This window comes from Pipistrellus hanaki (genome assembly GCF_964339955.1).
Source record: "Pipistrellus hanaki genome assembly, chromosome: 5".
In the NCBI taxonomy this organism is placed as follows: Eukaryota; Metazoa; Chordata; class Mammalia; order Chiroptera; family Vespertilionidae; genus Pipistrellus; species Pipistrellus hanaki.
Window position 1 is genome coordinate 46008313 of NC_140507.1, and position 25065 is coordinate 46033377.

The 25065-nt window shown below is 37.7% G+C and overlaps 1 protein-coding gene across 7 annotated transcripts in view; it reads right to left on the reverse strand.

The window, feature by feature from the left end:
* INPP4B (inositol polyphosphate-4-phosphatase type II B) overlaps positions 1-25065 on the reverse strand; it is a 561675-nt gene that overhangs the window by 457411 nt on the left and 79199 nt on the right. For all 7 annotated transcript variants that reach the window (XM_084884243.1, XM_084884241.1, XM_084884242.1 and 4 more), the window contains one exon: positions 15302-15364. The gene's annotated coding sequence lies outside the window, so the exon portion shown is untranslated. The remainder of the gene's footprint in view (positions 1-15301; positions 15365-25065) is intronic.

Sequence of the window (25065 nt, forward strand, 5' to 3'; positions counted from 1 at the left end):
GTGATTTTCAACATTTTTCATCTCATGGACACATAAATCAATTACTAAAATTCTGTAGCAGATCAAAAATATATTTTTTGCTGAAATAACATAAAGTAGGTATAATTTTGATTCACTCACACTAACAGCTATTGTTGTGTTGGCTGTTGTCATTTTTTAATTTGACAATCTAAGGGAAAAGAGGTCAGTGTCCCTGACTAAATGGCCAGGTATTGAATGTTTTAAATATTATTGTAGGACACTGGTTGAAAAATCTCTGATCTAATAGCTAAACAATTGGCAAAGTCTCCAGCAACTGAATAGTGATATCAGCATCTCTAGTTTAGATAGTAAACAAAGGTCAAAAGTTGTCTTTAGTCTATGGTCATGGTGAAGCCACATAGTAACTTTTAAAGCCACAAAAGGCCAGAGGCAGAGGGTGTAGAAATCAAGGTCAATAAATAAAAAATCTGGTTTCAGTTCATTTGTATAAAGCTTTTGCTATTTAAAATGAAGGTACAGAATGCTGATCTGCCATTTTTAACTTAAAAATGCACTAGATGAAGAAACTGCATGATAAAAAAAAATTCTGAGTTGAATATGGTTTTAATAATTCTTCTCTGTGCTATACCTAGTATTCCCTCAATTCAATCCATTCGGAGCCAGATATTCAAAAATGGGCCCAGACAGTTAGATTTCTATAGAACTGTATTTCTGTATTATTTTCCATTGTGGGATGGAGAAATTCTTTTCTTTTAATATATGTTCTGAATTCTATTAACACCTATCATTACTTTAAAAAAAAAAAAAGAACATTCTTGTTAAGAAAAATCTAGATTTTGTGTATTTGTCCAATTTATTGATCATTTTCCTCCTAGGCCATCCCCATGGAAGTAACATCTTTAATTCTTACAGCAGGTGCTTTTTTCTACCTCAGACTGTAATCTGTTCTTAGAATCAGGTCACATGACCTTCCTCTGAAATTATGTGTGGTTTTGTGGTTAAGAACCAGTGAAATGTCTCCAATTTATATTTTCAATATAAAAACTATTTGGTCAAGAATATTTAGTTAACGTTGTACCCAAAATATTGCAAAATGTTGAAAAACAGATTTTTTTACACATTTGTTACCCCAGAAAATATTAAGATCATATATCAGTCAGAGTCATTAATTGAAAACAGAAATTGGCTCTGTCAACCTTAAATCATAAGAGAGTTTACTGGGAAGATGTCAGGGCTGGTGAGCTGCTAGAGGGCCAGTCTTGGTGGGAAGAAGCAAGCCCCAGGAAGGCAACCAGAATCACAGAAAAAGCCAGAGAGAGAACAATCTGGTCTATTGCTAGTACAGTTATGGCAGATAATAGCCAAGGTGTGCCGCAGTTACCCACCCCCTGGCTGCTGTAGGACAAGGGGAGAAGAAGCAATACTCCCTATATTACCAGAGTGGTTAGTGGTCATTCCCTTCCACCCAGTGTCTGCACTATAAAAGGTGACCTAAAAGGGTACAGTATAGCCAAAAAAATCATGAAGATCAACCACAAGCCATCTCTGAAGAAATGAGATCCAATAATGATGGCAGTCACAGCCTTTTAGGTACAATTAGGCTGAAAAGATCATCAGAAACACCCTAAAAATGGAAAAGAAAAAAAAATAATAATGGTAACAAGAAGCATTGAATAGCCAGGAAAAAATGTGAGATTCCAGGAAAAGAAAAGGACTCTGCCTTCTCATTCATTATATCTGTATATATTGATATATGTAAAACTGCAGAACTTGTTTTGAACAAAAGGAGGTTAGTGCCCCTCTCCAAAGCCAGTGAGGGCGCATCAGAAGGAGTAACTGAGAGAGGAAGCTGTGCTTCACAGTGAAAAGGACCTAAGTCCTCATCGGCAACACAGGATGCAACATGGTGGCAAGATAAGGAGGCCTGAATGGACACGGAAAGGCAGATGAAGCAAACTTAAAAACAATGAACCAAGGCATTATGGGTGAGGTGTATAAGTACAGGAGTTGGGGAGTAAGCAATGAACTCACCTTGAGAATGTCAATTCTCAGCAATAAATTAGTGGAAGTCATCTGCCATAAGGATGTGAGAATGTTCGAATATTCGTGGTTTAATAAAGAGGGGGGGAGGAGAGAGAGAGGGAGATAAAAGGAGAGGAAGAAAGGAAGGAAGGAAGGTAAGGGGGGGAGGAAGGGAGGAAGGAACTGTGTTTACTGATATGATGATGAGTACAATGATGTATGAATTACATGTAATTTGATAAAACTATCGATATATCCCTTGGGATATCTATTTTATTTAAATCCTACATAAAGGCCGCTGTCTTGGCTGTGAATATTCACCATACCTTGGAATACCCAGAGCATGCGCTGTTGTAATTGTTAAATTGTCTCCCCTTCTCGGTTTTAAGCTCTATGAGAGTGGGGGGCATATGTATCCAAATATATTTTGTTTGTCTTTGTAAATCCAGAAACTAATAGACTTCTTGACTCGCGGTAGGCACTTAATAACAATTCTGAGAGATTCAGTACATGAATAATAACTTAGGTTGCTAAAAGGCCTTACACACAGGAAAGAGAAGACCTGCTCTGCTCCCCATCTAGTCAGGTCAGGAATATGTGTTGTTTATAAACTGCCTCATATTTTATTACATGAATCCTACCCAGAGCGCAGCCACCAGGGCTACTAACCAGACCCTAAAAATCACTAATTCACTGAGCTGCAACCACTCTTGGCTGAGGCTAAATAAATAAATAACCCTAACCATGATTCCCTATTTCAAAGACAAAACCCATAGACTGAGATTTAAAGCAGGAATTTCATATTCATAGGCCCACAGGAGCCAGAAAGGCAACATCTGTGAGGGTCATGGGCAAATGGGTATTGTGGTAACAATGGGGACTGAAATGCAAGAACAATGTAGGCCTTCATCTTTCTCTTTAATGTATTTTATTGATTTCAGAGAGGAAGGGAGAGGGTGAGAGAGATATAATAGAAACATCAATGATAAGAGAGAACCATTGATCAACTACCTCCTACTGGGGATGGAGCCCACAACCCGGGCTTGTACCCCTGACCAGAATCGAACCTGGGACCCTTCAGTTCACAGTTAGATGCTCTATCCACTGGGCCAAACCAACTATGGCCATGCAGGCCTTTTCTAAAGGGAGCAGACACTGCTCGGCTCCAGTGAATTATTTCCAGATCTTCTGTCTGGGTTTTTCAACCTGAAATTCTAAAATATGCTCATGAAACTACTCATTTTTTAAAGCTGACTTATTAGAACAATAGAGAACAAAACAAATCTCTGGGCCTTATCCAGCTGTTGGGAATTATCAATTCATGATCATGGCTTTAAGCCAATGAAGCAGAAGACAGGCTTTGAGACTGCTGATTGATACATTCTATTCTGCCAGGTCTATCAATGCCTTTCCTTGGATCAGCTCCTTCTACTCAATGACAACTCCAAAACTTCAATGCTATCTTCAAGCACCCTCCTAACACTCTCTCTCCTACTCTGAGGGGAAAATCTTGATTTAAATGTCTTTTAAATCAACATTATACTCACCATCAATGAAAATCCACTAACTTTAATAAACAACCTCCTCATCTTCCCACGCTCAGTTTATAAACTATTATTCAAACATCCAAACTCAGAGGGGAGGGGATCTTTCTACTCTTTAAAAAGAATCACCCTACCATTGTCCCTAATAGATCCTCTCCATTAATTACTTCTTTCCTGAAAGACCTGCAACTTCTCCTTTTGCACAACTTAGTAACAGTCCATCTTAGTGGGGGGAACCTAATACCTATAGTCTCCTCATTTAAATTTTCTTTAAAGTAAAGCTTGTTTATCACACTGTCCCATAAGCTTTACTGTTTTATTAGCATGGACTTACAGAACAGGAAGAAATCATTTTTGCTGACCTACTCTAAGTTTTCTGACTTTTAAAAATAAAAATCACTTAATTTCATTGGCCTTCTTGATAAATACTTATTAGCCTAAGATATACAAAGCACTGCTCAAGAACGATCCATTCTATTGTACATCTCAATTGGCATCAAAGTTTGTCAGCACAGTTAATACTCTGGCATAAGTCATGTATCTCCAGCTCACATGTCAGAGCAATAGAATAAAACCAAAGTGGGAAACACAAGTAATTGAAAACCTGACTTTAGAGAAAGGATATAAATGAGCTAATGCATATTACTTGTGTAAAGAACACCTAGTATGTTTATCTCATGTGCCTACCCTCCACCCAAAGAATAAAACAAAACAAACAAACAAGCAAAAAAGAACTAAAGTGGGAAATGAGCCCATATTGTTTAGTTGGCAGAAAAACCATCATCTGTAAGCACAGCCAATGTTTTGCTGCACAATGAGCCTAAGAGGACATTTAAATCAGTTGGGATTAGCTATTCTATTGACTCTCAATTTGTGGCTACAGATGGAAGGGTGAAAATTCCATATGTAAGAGGAGATAATGTTTCTGAAAGTTTCAATTCAAGTACCAAGATAGGAGACTGGCAGGCATGTAGGGAACGTGGGTCTCAGGAGCAATCTTTTATCTTGATTGCTGCCCAAGATCATGTTTTCTGATTCATGCATCAAGACCCCTAGAGCAAGTTACAAAATCAATTTAATGGATTGAGGCAAGCATTTTTTAAAAGAAGTTATATGGAAGAAAATAAAAATAGAGTGCATGTCACATAAAAAAGCAGTAATTGTGTCACAAAAAACTATGTATGTTAGTGTGTGTGTGTGTATGTGTATGTGTGTGTGTTTCTTCAAGCTTCATGAGTGAGTAATCTATACCATCTGTCTTTGCCTTTTCACTTCCCAATGTCAATCTGTTGTTTCTGCTTTGGCAAATCCACTGAAATTCCTCTGGATGATGTCACTGATGGCCTTCTATTGCTCATATTTAATGTACCCCTTCAAATGCTTTCACAATTGAATACTCTGCAGTGTTGAACACTATCCTACCTCCTTCTTAAAACTTGCATTGCTTTTGGTTTCTTCAACTCACCCACCTCTGGCACTTTCCTCACAGGATGACATTAATTTGTACATGGTTACCTTTAATTGAAATGGACCCTGCTTGAAACTTTTGCTCTCCATTTTGATCAACTAAATTCCATGAACTGCATCATAAAAAATTGGAATGGGGCATAGGGTGCTTTTCCTTTCACAGTCTTGTGTGATTGATTACAAATGAGATAAAACTGATGAAAAACTTGTTGGTCGTTGATATTATTTCCCTGCTTTTATTTGTGTGGGTTTTTTCTTTTATAGCTTGCAAGCTCAGTTGTTACAAGAAAAATCAATAAACAAGCTTTCAAGGAAACTTATACCCAGAGAGAAGAAAGGCCCTTTTGCCATAAAGTTATTCTTTTCCTTTCTAAGGATATAATATCCACTCCAAAGCCAGAGTTCACTTGCAAGTCAGCAGAAACCTCGTATGCTTGTGTGGACTCTCTGCTGGGAGAACAGGGCCCCCAAGTATTTTCAGAGGGATATCTTTTGTGAGTAGGATAGCTTCTGTGAATTGAATTGTTCAGAATGTCAGGTAGGATTGAAGAAAGGAAACTAATGTGGACAAGAAAATGAACCATTATCCACATGTCCAGCAGCTAGAAAAAGGACATAGGGCCCTGGGATATCAACTTTACTTTAGGCCAGTTAAAGGGTGCAGGTCCACCCTAGAGGCAGGTGACTTCATCTCATTGCATTTCAGTTTTCTCCCATGTGAAATGGAGATTCCGATAGATTGGTTGCAAAAATGATTCTAATTCTCCCTGCTCCTGTCTCCAACCAATTGCAATGTGATTTTGCAACTCTTTTTGTGCAATGATGGAGTCTACTAGTATTTCTTCATCCCTTGATTCCGGGTTAGCCTTCAGACTTGCTTGGGTCAATAGAATGTGGTAGAAGTGGTTTTATGCCAGTTCTAAGCCCAATCCTCAAGAAAGCTTAAGCATTGCTGCTCTTTTTCTCTCAGAACCCTGATACCACCATAAGGGCAAGCTCAGTTTAGACTGTTGGTGAGAGATCCTATAGAACAAAGCCAATCAGCCCATTTGTCCCAGCCAAAGTCATGGACACGGGAGAGCTCAGACAAAATCAGCAAAGTCAAACCATAGCTGACTTTCCAGCTGGCTTCAAATACAGAGCAAACCCAGCTAAGACCAGTGTAAACTACACAATTTGCAGATTTGTGCCAATGAGTTTTGCTCATTGAGTGTTTGTTAACACAGTATGATTGTGACAAAATAACAAGAGAGATAACAGTGGGGCCTAATTCTTAGTACTGTGGTTAGAACAGTGCTGGCATCAAATAAGTAATCCATCAATATTTGCTACTAGTCTGGTCCAAAATTTGTCAATACACAGAATGAGATTGGGGTAACTTCTTAAAGAAAAAGAGTTCCCCAGACTAAACTCCAAAACCAAACAAAATTAAACTTAAGGTGTCTACCACAAGGTTTGTGAGATTTAAAAATGACAGAATATTGATCTATTAAATGTATCACAATTTTAATAAATTCATAAGAAAAAGTAAGCATATTTTCATAATGGGAAACAGGTAACCTGTCAATGCACTGAAAATAATCAATCTCCAAAGTCCTTCACACTTCCTGTATAAATATCTAATATCCGATCTATGCCCAGCTCTCATGTCACCAATTAGATCAAACATCAAACCTCTCCCTTGCAAATGGACAATAACACTTTTATTACATGATTAATTGACCAGGTAGTTTTGTAAAATGCTGAATTTTATATCTTCCTTCTGTAGTTTTATGATGCTCATTCGAATATTAGTCTCTGAAAATCCTGCTATAATGAAACCTGTTTAACTTTGTTTAACCCAGCATTTCTTAAAATTAGTGAGCCATGAAACCTTCTATCCTTTCATCTATTTTTGTGTAATACTCATTGAATTCAGTAGCACTGTATTCTAGTGAGAAAACTTTGTGAAGAGACATTCGGGATGCAGCTGTGGAAAAGTGATCTTTCAGCATTGGGCTGGGGCATCTCAATTTCTGGAAGAGCCCAGAGAGAACCCAGCCCTCTCTCTATTTTCACTTAATCGTGTCAATGCACAGACAAATGAACATGCTGAGGAAAAACTCACTGGTGCATATGGAAGTGGGAGTCAGTTTCTCAATGTGGAGCTAAAACAGTTTGCTTAAAATTGGCATCGTCTCTCATACAAATACTTCAGGAACATCTGTGTCGTTTAACCATTTGTAAATGATAAGGAAAGTGACAAACTGAGGACAGATTTCTCGGTCTCATCCCAGCCCAACCCTCTAAGGGGGTTAAGTACTGGAAGCACGGGGTTACAGAGCAAGCCAGCTGTGTGCTCCCACACCAGGTTCAATGTTGAGACTGCCTTCACTGAACATCTGGCTAACGATGTGCCTTGCATTTATGAGCAGCACTTACCCACAGCATCTGCTCCCGAGAGCATATTACATGGGTCAAGAAACTGCAGCATGCTTCCAAATGTTTGCCTCATCACCTACAAACATAACTCAGCCACTATCATGCGGAAAATCTCGATAAGTTAATTTTAGTAGTAGTTCTAAAATAGCAACGTGCACAAAAAGTGATAATCTTATGAAGCTAAACCAGTAATTCTTGACTACAACTTCAGTATATATGAAATTATTTCTTTAGACTATGTCCTAGCCCACCTTCCACTTACTGCAGTAACTAAAACATTTTTTTAGCCTTAAAAGTGATAAGGGTATAACATTTACATTAGTATTTTTCTTGGGAGAACTGGTTTCAGTAAAGAACATGTTTTCATAATTCTCTTTCTTAGCTTTTCCTAATATATTTTTTAAATGCATTAAAAGCAGAATTTTTCCAAGGGAGAAAAATGAGAGTAAGGCTACATTTTTAAGTTTTATTTTAAAACTAGAGGCTTGGTGCACAAATTTGTGCATGGGTGGGGTCCCTCAGCCTGGCTGGTGATTGAGGGCTGGTTTTCGGGGAGGAGCCAGAGGTGGAGGGAGAGACCCCTGGAGGTTGGCCAGCTGCCTGCCCAATTAGGGCCGAGTGTGTGTGTGTGGGGTGTGTGTGGGGGGGGGGGGGTGGGGAGGGCGGGAAGGACTGCCAGAGGATGGCTATGGGAGCACACTGACCACCAGGGGGCAGCTCCTGAATTGAGTGGCCAGAGGATGGCTATGGGAGCACACTGACCACCAGGGGGCAGCTCCTGAATTGAGTGTCAGTCCCCTGATGGTCAGTGCACGTCATAGCGACTGGTTGACCAATCATTCTGGTCGTTTGGCTGTAACAGTCACTTAGGCTTCTATATAGATCGATGGATAGATAGATAGATAGATAGATAGATAGATAGATAGATAGATAGATAGGTAGATAGATATGTTTGATACTTGGTCAAATCATAGCCAATCACCTAAAATTGAGTTCTATCTAATGATTAAAATCTAACAGTCTGAATCTTCCTGCTAATGTGAATCTGATTTGACTGGATATTAATAATATTATTTAAAAATAACATTACTAGTGTCTAATAAATATTGGCCAATACTATATTTTTCTTATTGATTTCAGGGGGGGAGGCGGGGGAGAATAAGATGCTTTTTTTTAACCTCGTGCTTTAAGGATTAAACAATTGTGTGTATTATAATTCATGTGAAAATACCTTTTTGTTTTCTTCAGTTTTTAGATTGTTTTCTTTGTCAACTGGTGAGCAAACACCCATAACACTCTTGGCATATTTCAAAATGTTCTGAATATTTTGAAACAACAGAGCACAGATCCAGGAAAGTTTAGACAGTTCTAAGTAAACAGTGTACAGATGTGGATGCTGAAAAATTTAAACCACACCATCTTCTGATGCGTTGAAGCACTGAAAATGCTTCTTCTACAAAAACAGAACGAAACAAACCCAAGGCACAAATACTCCTGCAATCACGGCATAAATCAATAATAAAATATTGAAACAGAAGTTTAGAGCTTTGGCAACAGATATAATTTCTAACAGAGTACTCATCCTCACACATGGTTCTTCATACCATCTCACTGGTGAACAGGATGCTAGAAGGAGAAGTTCAAATTGTTCACCTAAACAGAAACCCCAGTTTAAAAGTTTTTTCCCCAAGTATTTTGTGATGCTTATAATCCTCATATTTCAAGAAATACTTCTTATACTTATAAAATAAGTACTTACTATTCTCAGATAAAGTGCTCTAATAAAGTAGCAATTGTTTTTTGTTTTCACCAATGAAGGCCACAGAAACCCTGGGAGGTTGCTGCTGACATCTAGTGGCATAATTTTAAAAAGGCCAAATGCATTAAAAATACTGGTACCTAGAGATAGAAAGGAACAAACATACATATATATGCACTTGCAAAGTCTAATGGACATCCCACATTATAAATTATATGCGTCTGCCCACACCACTCTGCCTGCAATGACTTGCTTCCCTTTCCAAAGTACTTTGAGTAGCACAAAATCGAAGAAATATAAACTAACGTAAGGGCTAAAGCATTAAAGGAACCAATTCCCTCAAAATCCTTAGTCTTCTACTGGGAATTGCCAGTTCCCTGAGAGCCCCAATTCCCAAAGGCCCTGTCTCAATACCAACTGTCCTAATTTTATCTCAACTTCCCAAATAATCCTAGTCCTTTCCCAACCTCCACACCTCGAGTTTAGGTACTTCCAGGCCCTAGCCTAAAGAGACTCTACTGTGCATCCGGGAAAACATTATTTTATATTTCACATCTACAAACATGCATGCAATCCAAAATGGCCACACAATTCCTAGTCATGAAATTCAACAATTATTGAAAACTTAGAAATAGCTATCATGGACTGCTTTAATGATTCCCAACCATCTACAAGAATGATGATATACAGAAGAACATGGAAGAAATTGACATTGATGTGACAAATGATAGGAACAAGAAGATAGCTTCTACAGGCATGTAGAAGGATGTTTTTGTATTTTTTATCCAATGATATGTTTTTATTGATTTTAGAGAGAGAGGAAGGGAAAGAGAGAAAAACATTGACCTGTTGACCAAGGATCAAACCCTACAAGCAAGCTAGGTATGTGCCCTGACTGGGAATCAAAGCTGCAACCTTTTGGTGTATGGGGAAAAGTTCCAACCAGCTAAGCCATATCAAAAAGGATATATTTTGTACCCTCAGTATGCCTTTATGTATGGTGTACGTGTGTGTGTGCGCGCACGCGCGCGCAAAATAAGAGACTCAAATTCTGCATGTAATTCCACTCCAGCTAGAGCACTTGTGAAGGCAGTAGGTAAACAATGAACTGATGGATGAATGAATAAATGGAAGAGGTAGCAAATTACAATATATTTTTTCTACTGATTCTGATGTTAGATAAGCAATATCCTCAAAAGGCAGTGTTTGCTTTAGGCAAAAGTGCCTTTGTTGAGTAGCTCAAGTTAGATGTTTCTCCAATGACATGTGCCAAGTGACACAAAGCCAATGGGGAGTACAATTAGGCAATTTCCCTTTGGTGAAGAGTGTGTTTCAATAGTTGAAAATTATTTGCTTTATATATTAGTATATTTGAATATTGATTTTATTCTCATTGAAAGAGGATAAAGGGAAAGTAGATTCTCAAGGTATTCCTAATTACAAAGCATAGCTAAATTATAACTCTCATAGTGAGAAATGTTTTAGCTTTTTAAATATTCCTTCAGTGGAAATCGTCGAGATGGAAGGAGCTCATTCATTTCAATTTATCTACTCCACTTATAAGTGGGAGTAATAATGGGTGACAGATGGATCTACTTTAATCATGTTGAAGGGGACAAAAATCTCATATCTGTATGTGTACTTTTATATATCGATATATATATATATATATATATATATATATATATATATATATATATCTGGGAATATGTTATTTCAGACTTCACATCTACAAACTATTAAATACCATTATATGCAAATCAATGTGGCAGATACTAGGTAACCTTACAGACTGAATATAGATTAAGAAAGGGAAATTGATGTTGTATAATGAGGAATTCAGAAGATTCTGTAGAGAAGTTTTCTGATTAATTAGACTTTGAAACATAGGGGAAAGACCAGGCATTCACAGAGGAGTTTTCAGCGTAAGAAAAAGACAAAAAAATGGGTAGGGTCTGTAATGGAGTAGGAGAGAAAAAAATAGGGTAAGTAATATAGGTTGTGAATCGGTGGAAAAACTTCAATATTAGCAGAAGCTAATCATAGACAATGCTATAACTTATAGTCTTAGGAGTGTTTTTTTTAAGTTTTAAGAAAATGAAGTATCACGCAGAATCTAATACTCAGAAGAGTAAAGGCTGATGAGCACTTTTGCAAATAACAAAAGTCATGAGAGCCAAAAAGGCAAATTCATAAAAAATTTATCATAACAATTCTCATGTAAATTCCTCTTTAAAAATTACTTGTTAATCACATCTCCATGAAAATGTTCCAATGCTTTATTCTCCGATTTTCAGTTTAAATTCTCTTTGGGAGCACGTTTGGCCTGATGTAACTATATTTATGCAAAGCATTGCATGTGTCTTACATGCAATCTAATTTAGACAATGTGACAATTACATCACTATTTTTATCACGTGCCATAGAAATGCTTCTAATGCTCATTTAAATTCATGGTCATTAACTTATTAATCAACCTGCAAGTTTTGAGGCTTTACTTTTATTATTATGTTGCAATATGTATGTAATAACTAATATACAACATAATTTGTGGTAAGCTCTTAAAATATCAGAAGATTTTTATCCTTCTAACTCTCAACTAAATCTCAACAAGCATTATTACCACAACATTTTCTACAGCCAGCGATAATAAACACGATGAAACAAATCTCTCAACAATATCTTTATAACTTAGTTTTAGTGCTCTTGAATATAAATAACCCTATACACTAGCCTTATGACAGTTTGTTTCCAATTCTCAAAATTGTGTTTATATTAAACTTAGATTCCAACTTAAAGTACATTAAAAAATTACTGCATCCTTATTAATATAAATTAAAGGTTGATATTATAATTATAATTTCCTGCAGAAAAAGTCATATATGTTTAAGAATAAAACTTAAGAGTCCTGCATAATAAAAATAAATTACAGGCATGACATTTTCTTAATTGAAATTCAATTTATTTCCAGGACCTGTATAAAAATAGAACAGAATAATGGTCTTTTTTTTTTTTCATAATCATACTTAATATAGAGAAGGTTATTCAGTCCTGACTAAAGTTGCCTCTCTCTGGATGACAAAATTAAGAATATTGTTACTAAATTACATAAATAACTTCACTTAATAATATACAACATGAAGAGCTATTTAACCTGTTAACTGAGTGGGACCTATAAATACGTCAAATGTAAACAATATCGGGAATGGGTAGGACGTATGAATACGTCCTGGAAATATATGTTGTGCCCTGAGAGGGACGGTATATATTTCTTGTAATCTTTATAATTGTTTGTAAAATTTTTAATTTTTTAATTAGATGTTTCCATTTTTTTGTTGGTATTCTTTTCTATTTTTTTGTAATTTTGTATTTCCCTTTGTGCTTTATATATAAATAAATGAAAATATATATATATCATTTATTTTAATTAAGTATAAATTAAAAAAAAATAATATGAAATTACATCCTCTGGGCATGACGTACTGACACGTCCTAGTGAAAGAGTAAGCGCCCATTACAGGTTGCATAATTAAAAAGGGAACTCCCCGGTTAACAGGTTAAGAGCCCTTTTAAAAGGGTCAAAAGTAGAACTTTCAGGTAACCTTACACACAAAAGTGCTTGCTAATCCAATAGGTTGCTCTCTGAGCTCCGTTGCCAGACTTAATCTTAAACAAAAGGAGTGGGTTAGTCCTCATGTGCAACTGAGAAAACTGACCAGTCCGATTCATCTAAAAATAGCACCGTCACTAATACATCTGAATAGTCTTTTATTTAAACACTAGAGGCCCGGTGCACAAAATCCTTGCACTGGTGGTGGTGAGGGGGTGTCCCTCAGTCCAGCCTGGGACCCCTTGCACCATACAACCTGCCTGCTTATGCTCCTTACCACTCAGCTCACTGCTCCTTAGCACTGCTGTGGAGGCAGGAGAGGCTCCCACCACTGCCATCCATGAGCCTAGCTTCTGGCTGAGCAGGGGAGCGCACTGACCACCGGGGGCAGCTCCTGAGTTGAGTGTCTGCCTCCTGGTGGTCAGTGCGCATCATAGTGACCAGTTGTTCTGGTCATTCTGCAAAAACAGTTGCTAAGGCTTTTGTTATATGAATTTAAATTTACATATAAATATTACATCTAAGATATTAGAGACACAGCATCAACTCATTAGCATTCATTGTCTAACAGAAGCTGTTTATAAACACCCCTATTTCATGGAATCCAAATGACCAGTTTAGAGAGATGACAATATAAACACCATTTCTCCCATCCCAGGTCACTCCTCCACACTTTACTCCCAGCATTTGCACAAACACACATGTCCTAGAACATCTTCCCTTCAGGAGTTTTACCAGACCAAAACACTTGGATTCTGGCAAGATACAGAACTGTTCCTTTATTCTTATGATGGGAGTAAACACATTTTGTACTCTGAATACACAACGTTAGAAATCCTACCCTTGTAATTGAATTTCCCCTTTCCACCCAACTTTCCCTTTCCTACATTCAATTCAAAGTATGTGTCTCCATGTCTTAAACAAACAAAAGACTAATAAAATAATAGATGTATATGTACTTTTAAATGTACATGAACAAAAAAATAATTTCACAGGAATGAATCCTGGATAGCCTGAGCTCCTTTTATCCTTTTATTCTAGTAGATATGGATCCTTGACTCTCCCACTGGCTACAACTCATTTCATGTGGTTCTTTCTCTCTCTTACGGTGTCATCACCATCCACTCCCACTCAACAAGCACTTTTCTACTCCTTCTCTCTTATGCCTACATCGCAGAGCTCAGTGTGAACATCTTCCACATACAGCCTAGGTATCAGTGCTCATTGCAATGTGTCTCTGTGGGGAGTCAGTTAATAGTTCTATGCAAAATGCAGCTCTCCACTGATGTCATTAGCCATTTAAAAATATTTTATAGATTCCATTAAAATTTTAGTATAGCTAAAACTTGAATAGAGTGCCTACAATTCCAAATCGCCTTTAGGAGAGAGAAGCTGCTTCCTTAGGGATTTACATCTCCTTTGAAGAATCAACTAAAATCAGAAGTATGTAGAAACTCCCAATTTGTAATTCAACCTAACAATTTATTTTTGCTCAGCTGCAAATTCAAGGTCAGAAACAAGTTTTCTGCTGATGTTCATTAAATTTAAATGCTACCTTTGTTTCAACGCTCATTTGTTTTCAGGAATTCAACAATTTGTCAAAACTAAAACCCAATCAGATTCAATTAGTAAACAGTCTAATATACATTTCAATAAATCTCATGCATATACATATGGTAACATCCTATCTTCATAGCTCCATAAATAGATAGATGGGTATATCACAATTCTAATCTTTTAGAAACTTTATTTAAAAAAAAAAAAAAACTCTTTTAGATAGTACTTTTATTCATAAAATATGCACATGTATATCTGTAGCTTACATTTTATTTACCCATATATATCATTAGGATATTTGTATAAGTATTCATATTTTTAAGCCAACATATGTAAATAAATCACATAACAATCTCAAAATTTAGCAACTATATATGCAACTGGTAAGCATAATCAGGCATGCTATTCAACAACTGTGTGATATAATTCAGTCTTTCCAAAGAAAATATGATTTGTATGATGGTGTCTTCATAAAACTCAAAAGAGTTTGAGAGGAATTTGAATGGAATTTTTTTGTATATTCAAAAAGTAATATGTAAAATCATCTGACTAATGCTTGAATAAAAGGAAATTCTTATCACTGTTCTCTGACAAGCATCTAATTCTCTTATTGTAAATTTGAATAAACTAATTGGAGTTATTTCCAAACAAAGAGAATATAATCTCCTAGTCAAGATCCTATTCATATATCATATTAAGATAAATGTGGTGTCAGAAAATTGATCATTACCCACAATATTTTGATAACCTAAAATATGTTTTAAATTTTACTGTTACTTCATAAATATAGTAATCCTTACAAACCATTCCCTCTACTTCCAGATAATGATTTACTATTACGTATTCAATAGCTAAAGCCAGTAATCAAGGAAACCAACGAGTTTAATGTATCAGAGTTAAACAGACTAAAAAAATATATCAATTCACAATAAGTATTACCTTGGTCTGATTTTTCATAAGAGACTGCAGATCTCTTGCCAGGTAACACCATTTCTTTGGGTTCTGTGGGCAAAGAGAAAAGCGATTAATAAAAACAACCTTTCTTTTTACTTCTTAAGTGCTTCTTAAGGAAGATTCATTAGTAATAAAGGTCAGAGAAGAAAATCATTTAACAAAATATTCAGCAGCTGCCATGGGAATCACTTGCTTAAATGCCAAATAACTTCCCCAAAGGTCCCCTCGCCCTGCAGCCCAGAACAGGGGTGTCCGTGGCAGATGCTCAGCCCAGTCTTCTTTGCTTGTCTCCCTCTGCTCACATGGGAACAAGGTTCTCACTTGAACAAGAAGCTTTAGCTCCCATCATGTGAAAAGATCAGATGTAAGCCATGTTGAGACAGAACATTTACTTGGAATACAACTGACTGAAATGGAATTTGCAATTATCTAAACTTACTTTCCTCCATCCTCCAGTGTGAATGGGTTTTTAAATATTCATGAAAGTTTGGTTGTTTTTCTATTCTGTTTTCCACAAAAGTGATAAAATGAGATATTGTGAGAAGCTTCTGTAAATAATTGCAGATTACCCTTCTCATGAGATACAATTTTAGAGCTTTCCCATGCTGTAGTGAGGAGGAAAGTACTTTACAGAAGTCAAAAGTTATGAAAATATATCTTATTCCCTCCCTTAGCATATAGCAATCTTGAGGAGTATCCCATAAAAGATTTTATTGCATCATTATCTGAATGTGCAGATTGGAGGATAAGAAATTCAAGACTGAGCAATAGCTTTCCAGAAAGGACTGTCATGTAGATAGGTGAGACATTTAAATTCACTCCTTAAGAAAGTTATTTGAAGAAATGTTAACAGTTAAAAGCAACACTGATTAATTGGCTATAACAGTCATTATAAGAATAGTCATATAAATGCAATCACCATATCTTACTAGCTGTGTGAACTTGTGCAAGTAAATTAAACTCCGTAAGCCTTCATTTTTCATCTGTAATACTGGTATAACAATTATTTCTACTCCATAGAGTTGATAGGATAAATAAATGAGATAAATATATATATAGGTCATAGAACTAATGAATGTCAGCTAATATAATTATCAACATCATTATTACTCCTTTTTATCATCATTCTCTTTTTAAAAATATGCATCATCTGTATCTTGCATTATATGTTGACCCAAAGTCAAATCTTCTTCCATTACCATAAATTTGCCTCCTTTTCCTCTTACTAGTTCCCCCACTTGAAACCTAAATAATTTTATTAACCAATGTCACCCCAATAAATTTCACACTGGACGTTACCTTATTTGCCTACTGCTTAATCTGACTCTGATGACAAAGGAAATGAAGGTCTTTGGGCAAGTGAGGAGAACAGATTGAGTAGCATTTCAGGAAGATGAGAAAGCTGCCAACCTCTTCACTGCAGTGGCTCCCCTTCATTTTGCTGAGGATTTTAGTTCAAAGAAGCCCTCCAAGAAATTGTGCTAAACTTCAAGATTCACTTAAAGCAAATGACCATTTTCTACTCTTGGGAACACTCAATCCAATTCTGAAGACACCTAGTGACCCTCCACTGCAAAGTAGGGTTTATAACAGACTTTAGAGAAAGAGTAATAAATAAAAATGACTCAAGAGAAATGGTTTAGTGGAGGAAACATCTATAGAGAATTATTTCAAGGAACTGGTGAAAATACTTTCATTAAACAATAATGTGTTGAAGCAACAGGAAGTATTGAAAGTATATTCTGCAATCAGGAAAGAGGTATTTAAATATAATCCTAAAAAATTAATCAGGACAGCTGAACTTGTACTCACTGGCTGACAATCAGTCCTGCTCACAAGAGGGGACTCTGAAAGACTAAGTCTGACAGGTAGATAAGTAGGGATATGTCTTGCAATTATCTAAGCTGCTTGGACAATACATTGCAGGGGTCCTCAAACTTTTTAAAGTGGGGGCCAGATCACGGTCCCTCAGAGAGCTGGAGGGCCGGACTATATGAACTACTAATTCCTACTGTAACACCTCGGCTGCGCTCACTGCCCAAAAAACCTGGCGGGCCGGATCAGACTCCTCTGCAGGCCGCATGTGGCCCACGGGCCGTAGTTTGAAGACCCCTGCATTAGAGGAACAGAAAGTGTACAAAAACATGACAAGCAGCTTATCATGAGGCTAACCTGCAGTGCACACTCTGCTTCTCCTCAACCTCTAATTAAAATTTTCAGTCTCTGCCATATGAGTATTCATCTATATAAAAGCCTAAGCAACAATCGCAACAGAATAGATGATGGAACAGGCTGCATGGGGTGATCAGGCCGGCAGGGGGGTTAGTGAGGGACAACCAAACAACTGAACAGCAGGCTGCGTGGGGCAACCAGGCCAGTGGGGGCGGGCACCCAGGCTGGCAGGGGGGAGGCAGTTGGGGGCAATCAGGCTGGCAGGGAGATGCAGTTAGGGGTGATCAGGCTGGCAGAGGGGGCAGTTAGGGGCCATCAGGCAGGCAAGCAGGTGAGTGGTTAGGAGCTAGAGGTCCAGGATTGTGAGAGGGGTCCTGAATTGGAGAAGGTGCAGACTGGGCTGAGGGGACCCCTTCTCTCCACCCCACCCCTACCCCCTGCATGAGTTTTGTGTACCCGGACTCTAGTACTAGTATAAGAAAAGGGTATTCTGCAGCCCAGCAGGGGGTTATCACCAGAATATAGACTGCATTCCCACCCTGATCTTGGATTTCTAGACTCCAGACTGATGTCAGGAAAGTGTTATTTCATGGCACCAAGTCAGGAGAGTTCCCATGGGAGCAGCAGCCAGCAGCATCAGATGAGGAAAGATTCCAATTTAATTTCCTAGGATGGTGTAGGATATCGGTATTTTTAAAGCTACCTAGGTGATTTTAATATGCATTTGGGGCTGATAACCCCCTGGGCTGGTGGCTACGCTCAAATTCATAACCAAAACTTTAAAAATAAAAAATCCATACACTTCTTTATTCATGGTGCCTATGAATTCCCTACCCTAGATATTTGTTCAGTAAACGAACTGGCTTTAAATAAAATTAAGACACAAAATCAGGACTGAAGAGTGCTCAGGTTCTTGGCATTTAGACCGGTTATTGGTACCCTCCTGTCTAATTGAATATCAAGGGGATCTTTCAAGTCTTCCTAACGATGAGCATCCCTGCACTACTGCAGATGCATGGAGTGCCTCAAGCCTTCCCTGGATGTGCTCATGAGGACACTGAGGCTCAGGCATAGGCTTCTGAGGAAGTGTCCCACCTACACAATGACTTCAGGCTGTTGTCCACCGTTCAGTGTCAGCAATCCCCACCTACATGGTCTATTGCAGAAACAGCATGTGCTAATGAGCATTTCACATAGCTAACTTATTTAACCTTTGTAACAGTCTGACCATACTGGTATACATTTTCTCCCATTATATGGATGGGGAAAATGGTGCATGTTCCTATCAGACAACTGATACCTTGAGATCCAGGGTTTGGTTGATTTCTATGCACTATGTCACGTGACTAGAGATTCCAATTTAATTTCCTAGGGCGGTGTTGGATATCAGTATTTTTAAAATTGCCTGGGTGGTTCTAATGTGCATTTGGGGCTGAGAACCTCCTGGCCTGGTGGCTAAGCTCATATTCATAACCAAACTTAAAAAATGAAAAATCCATACACTTCTTTATTCATGATGCCTATGAATTCCCTACCCTAGGTATTTGTTCACTAAACAAACTGGCTTTAAATAAAATGAAGTTTAAATTATACTGCTACTAAAATTGAAAAAGAGAAGTTTCCGAGAGCATTAAAGAAGAGAAACACTGGCAGCACCACTGGGAAGAAAATGGACAAAATACAAAGAGGTATCTCTAGTAGATGCATCCCTGATAGGGATGATTAGGAAACACTGCTTCAGACTGAAAACTCCTACTGTATATTGTGAAGGAGTACAGCACACATGATTGGAAATCAACTAGGAAGGGACTTCAAGTCACACCAACAATGGCCCCTAACTCCAGGGTTCAGACACCACGTAGAATTACACCTTTGTGGGTTGAACTGTTTCCCTCAACAGATATGTTCAAGTGCCACCCTAGTACCTGTGAATGGGATCTCATTGTAAACAGTCTTTCTAGAGGTAATTAAAATGCAAGTTATGATGACAACATTAAATGGGGTAGGATAAACTCTTAATTCAATATGACTGATGTCCTTATGAGACAGATATGAATACACACACACACACACACACACACACACACACACACACACACACGAGAGTGTCATGTGAAGACAAAGACACAGAGGAAGCTCACCATGTGATTAGGGGGCAGAGATCAGAGGGATGCATCTACAAGCCAAGAGTGCCAAGGAATTGCAGCAACCCCAGAAGCTAAGAGAAAGTTAATGGAGCAGATGATCTCCTAGAGCTTTCAGAAAGAACATGTTGACATCTTTCTTTTGGACTTGTAGCCTTCAGAACTGTGAGAAAACAAGTGCCTCTTGTTCTATGACCAGTTTGTGGTCATTTGTTACAGTAGCTCCAGGATATTAAGGCAACATCTTTTGAGCCAATATGAACTAGGGTCTTATCTATATACCCTGATCAGTTGGAGCTTTAAAAAATTCTTATAGTTAAATTAAGTCACTAAACATATTCTCAATTTGTAAATTAGAATACCCAGCTACATATAAAGAACTGATTTAAAGTTTAAATTGTGTCTCTTCCATACTTGGGATCTGCTGCAAGTGAAAACCAACAGCCAATGACAAGCATCCTATAGTTTTACCCCAGGTCTTTCTTCTCTAATCATTTAATAATCTGAGTTCCAAAGCTTCTGGAATACGGGAGTGGAGTGAAAGAGGGAAGGTAGGAAAAGAGGAGGTAAAGGGTCACGAGGTAAGAGAACTGGTATGTATTTTTAAATTTTATTTTATTGTTTAAAGTATTACAAACAGTGGTACATATATCTCCTTTTTCCCCCAATTACCTTCTCCCAGCCTCCCCTACCCCCTGGCACATGCCCTCATCCCACCCCCACCCCCAGTGTCTTGTGTCCATTGGTTGTGCTTTATGCATGCATACAAGTCCTTTGATTGATCTCTTCCTCCCCTCCCCAACACTCCTCAGACTTCCCCCTGTAGTTTGACAGCCTGTTTGATGCTTCTCTATCTCTGTATCTATCTTTTTATTTGTCAGGTTATAATGTTCTTTATTTCCCATAAATGAGTGAGATCATGTGTTATTTTTCTTTAATTGACTGGCTTATTTCACTTAGCATAATGCTCTCCAAGAACTGGTATGTATTTAAAGCTGATTCTCAACCTTCTCCAATCATTGGGGACTTGATATAAGTCATACTGTCTCACTTTATCACTTACCACAGCCACAGCTCCAAGCAAAAGATTTGGTTTCTATCTGCTGAGACCAGTTCAGTCCCTGGGCAGCCTAATGGGCAGGACATAGACAGCCGCGTGACAGTGCTCTCACATGCATGGGCCACATCTGCTCCACAGGCAACTCTCTCACTAACCCTGGGCAAATAGGTGAATCCCAATACAGCACTGCTCCTTCACTCCACTATAAACTGCTCACTAGCTCATTTCTTGGTCTTTAGATTCATCACTATCTTTATTACAACCCAAAACTTCAGAAGACACACATTATGTTCTCACCAAGTCTCCTTGAAGTGCCTCTTTCTAGCAATAAGAGGGAAAAACAAGGAAACACCCCACAACCTAATTCCTTGTGGATATTCCCAGTGGACCCTCAGTTCATGCCCCTAGAATCTGCTTTAATCTCCAAATATCTCACCCCTGTTGGAGTGTGAATGTGCAAGTTATCTAAAAGTGCTCATGCTCCTACTGGGGAATTTCTACAAGGTGATCTATTTCATAAATCACTTTGGTGTCTGGTAGCTATTCCCTTTAGGGCTCAAAATTTTCCAATTTTACAACCTATGATATTAGTTTATATAATTTGAGCTTTAAGAGGCCCATGGGAGCAGCCGCTAAAAATTGTACAGTATGTCTACTGGATATACTTTTTCTTGAGTTTCCTGAGCATTCCATGAATTTCACATTGTTCTCCAATACAATCTGTCCTACTCAAGTTAGGCAGGGTGCTAATGGCTCCCATGCTGTCTCTCTCAGTTCCACTCTCCTTGTCTATTCCTACTGGTTGCGGTTCAATTCTTTTCAGCACCTTCCAAATTTACCACCCTGTCAAAGCTTTAATGCCAACTCCCCCACAAAGTGATCCCTGGGTACGGTGGCCTCTGTTGATTTATGATTCGCTGACCTCCGTGTAGCAATTACAGCTAATGCCTATAATTTATATCGCCTTCTTGGATAGTCTTATACTGTCACGTCTCCCCAACTATATTTTGAGTTCCTCAAGGTCAGTTATTGTATCTTTTGCCTATCACCTAAATCCTTCATTACTTAATTCAATGTTCAGCACATAGAAAGCTCCCAGTAAGTAAGCACCCACTTGCTATGTATTAAATACCTATCAACAAAGATAAGGCAGACCTAACTTATGTGACATACATATCTTACCATGTTCAATGACAGAAATTACATAGTCAGACCTTACTGTCACATAAAAGTTAAAGAATATTTGAGCAAACTAATATCTTAGAGAGAAAAAAGGCAGCTAACAAATGAATATGAAAGAGGTACAAGCCATCATATAATAAGGATGCTAATATTTGCATATATATCCACGTGTAAAGGGTTTTTTTATTTTTCTGTGTCAATAATTTTAAATCCATTTTTAATAAATAATAATATACATTTAAAATTAAAATAATAGCCCTGGTTGGGTACCTCAGGAGCATTGTCCTAATATACCAAGGATTCAGGTACAATTCCTGGTCAGGACAGATACAAAAATCAACCTATGAATAAGTGAAACAATCTCTCTCTTTCTCTCTCTCTCTCTCTCTCTCTCTCTCTCTCTCTCTCTCTCTCTCTCTCTCTCTTCCTCCCTCCCTCCCTGTGTCCCCCTGTCCTTCTTTCTCTAAATAATTTTAATTAAAATAATGAGCCCACAAAAGAACTATTAGTTTTATTAGTAAATTTAGTAAGGTTACTGAATTCAGAGTCATTATACAAAAATCAATTATGCTACCACATAACAATAAAAAAAATTAAAAATAGAAATTATACATTTAAAATTGAGTTTAAAAATCTCAAATACCCTGAAATAAACCTAACAAAGATGTTATGACCCCTACACCAAAAGCCTACAAGAAGTTATTTAGAGAAAATAAAGCAGACAAATGAATGGAAAGAATTACTATACCTTGCTCATATTGTTAGATTCAATACTATAAAGATATTAATTTTATTATAAAGATTGATTTGTGTATTCAGTATAGTAACAATTGAAATTCCAGTAGTTTGTTTTTCAGTTTTAAGTTAACAAGCTAACATTTCTACAAAAATGCAAAGGGTGGACATATGCACACCATATTGCTGGGCAAATTTCATTTCTAGGTTTATAACGACTTTATTTTTTTAATTTTTTTTATTAATGTATTATATGTGTACATATCTTTCCATTGCCCCCCCTCCTCTCCCCCCCCCCCGCGGTTTATAACTACTTTAAATGCATATGATGGTTAGCAAAATTTATGTACAAGAATGTTTATAATAGTATTCTTCACAGTAGAGATAGCCCAGATATCCATTAATCATAGAACTACTGAACAAATTAAGATCCATTTAAACAATAAAATTGTATATATATATATATATATATATATATATATGTGTGTGTGTGTGTGTGTGTGTGTGTGTGTGTATACACACACACACACACACACATACACACACACTAGAGGGCCAGTGCACAAAATTCAAAATTCATGCACTGTGCGGGGGGGGGGGGGGGGGTGTCCCTCAGTCCAGCTTGCACCCTCTCCAATCTGGGATCCCTCAGGGTATATCCAACTGCCGGTATAGGCCCTGGGATTGGGCCTAAATCGGTAGTCAGACATCCCTCTCATGGGACTGCTTGCTCCTAACAACTCGCCTGACTGCTTGCCCGATTGCCCCTAACTGCTTCTGCCTGCCAGCCTGATTGACATCTAACTGCTCCCCTACTCCCCTACTGGCCCAATCGTCTCCAGCTGCCCTTCCCTGCCAGCCTGATCACCACCAACTGCCCTCCCCTGCAAGCCTGCTCACCCCCAATTGCCCTTCCCTGCCAGCCATCTTGTGACAACATGCGGGTGGCCATCTAGTGACGATGAGGTGATGGCCATCTTGTGATGACATTGGGGCAGCTATCTTGTGATGTAAGGGTGTGAGGGTCAATTTGCATATTACCTCTTTATTATATAGGATTAAAGAGAATGGATGAACTACAGTTATAGGACCAACATGGATAACTATCAGAAACAATGTTTAGGGGAAAGATCATAAATAAAAAAGTACATACTACACTACAGCATTTCTATAAGATGTTGGCGAGGAGAGACCTCTTGTTTGATATAAGTGATGGGGAGAAAACACACAGGGAGCTTTTGAGGTCCTAATACTATTTTCTCTTGAGCTGGCACCTGGATCTTCAGTTGTGTTCACTTTGCAAAAATGTATCAATGCCCTAGGCAGCTCACTAGACACATACAGCTCTTTGGCCCCTTGAGTGTGGCTTGGCATTAGAACCACTTCTTCTCTATAGACTCGCCCAGGCCGAAAACCAACATTTGCACATGGGCTATGAAGTTTCAATCACACTGTGTGGTATTTTGTGGAAGAGCCACACTCAAGGGGCCAAATAGCCACATGTGGCTCGCGAGCCTTGGTTTGCCTACCACTGCCCTAGCTGGTTTGGAGCATCCTGGGGGTGATTCTGAAGGGTCCTGGGGTTGATTCTGGTCAGAGGCACATACCTGGGTTGTGAGCTCAATCTCCAGTAGGGGGCGTGCAGGAGGCAACCTATCAATGATTCTCTCTCTTTATTGATGTTTCTATCTCTCTCTTCCTCTTACTTCATCTTTTAAATCAACAAAAATATTTTTAAATGTATTAAGCTGTACACTATATATTTGCTCATTTTCCCATATGAATGTTATACTTCAATAGTTTACTTTCTTAAGTGGCATTAGAATCCCTATCTGTTTGTACCACTTGAAAAAAAAAAAGGTACAAATGATTTTAAAGATAATCCCTGATTTTAAAGATAATCAAGAAGAAATAAAGGAACAGATTCCAATCTGAAAATTATCTATAGGTGTGATAATTCAGAACAGCACATGGTATGGAACACTGATCTTTTCCCGGGAACATAAGCTATTTCCCATATTTCAACGTATAATATTCCTCCTCAAATTACTTATTCATCGTTGTCTTTATTTAATAAAAAGGGATCTACCACAAAATGCATGGATATTCCATATTAAAGCACACTGAGATTTTTAACATATACAAACATATTTGTATATTTGTATGCATTGAGAAATTTTTCTACTGAGTTATATTAACCAGAAAACATCTAGAGTCAGATGGTAAACATTATACCTGACCTTTGAAGGTATTTCCTTTTGCAAATACTAAAACTGCTACCAGTTGGATTCCTTTACAATTTTCCCTTGTTTATTATTTTATGAAACAATTATTCTGGAAAAGAAAAACACAAAGTAATGGTTTAGAATTATAGGTTTTTATAACTGACTGCATTTAAACTTTGGAAAGGAAATATAAATTGAAAAAAGAAACACAGTAAACACCTATTTATCTCT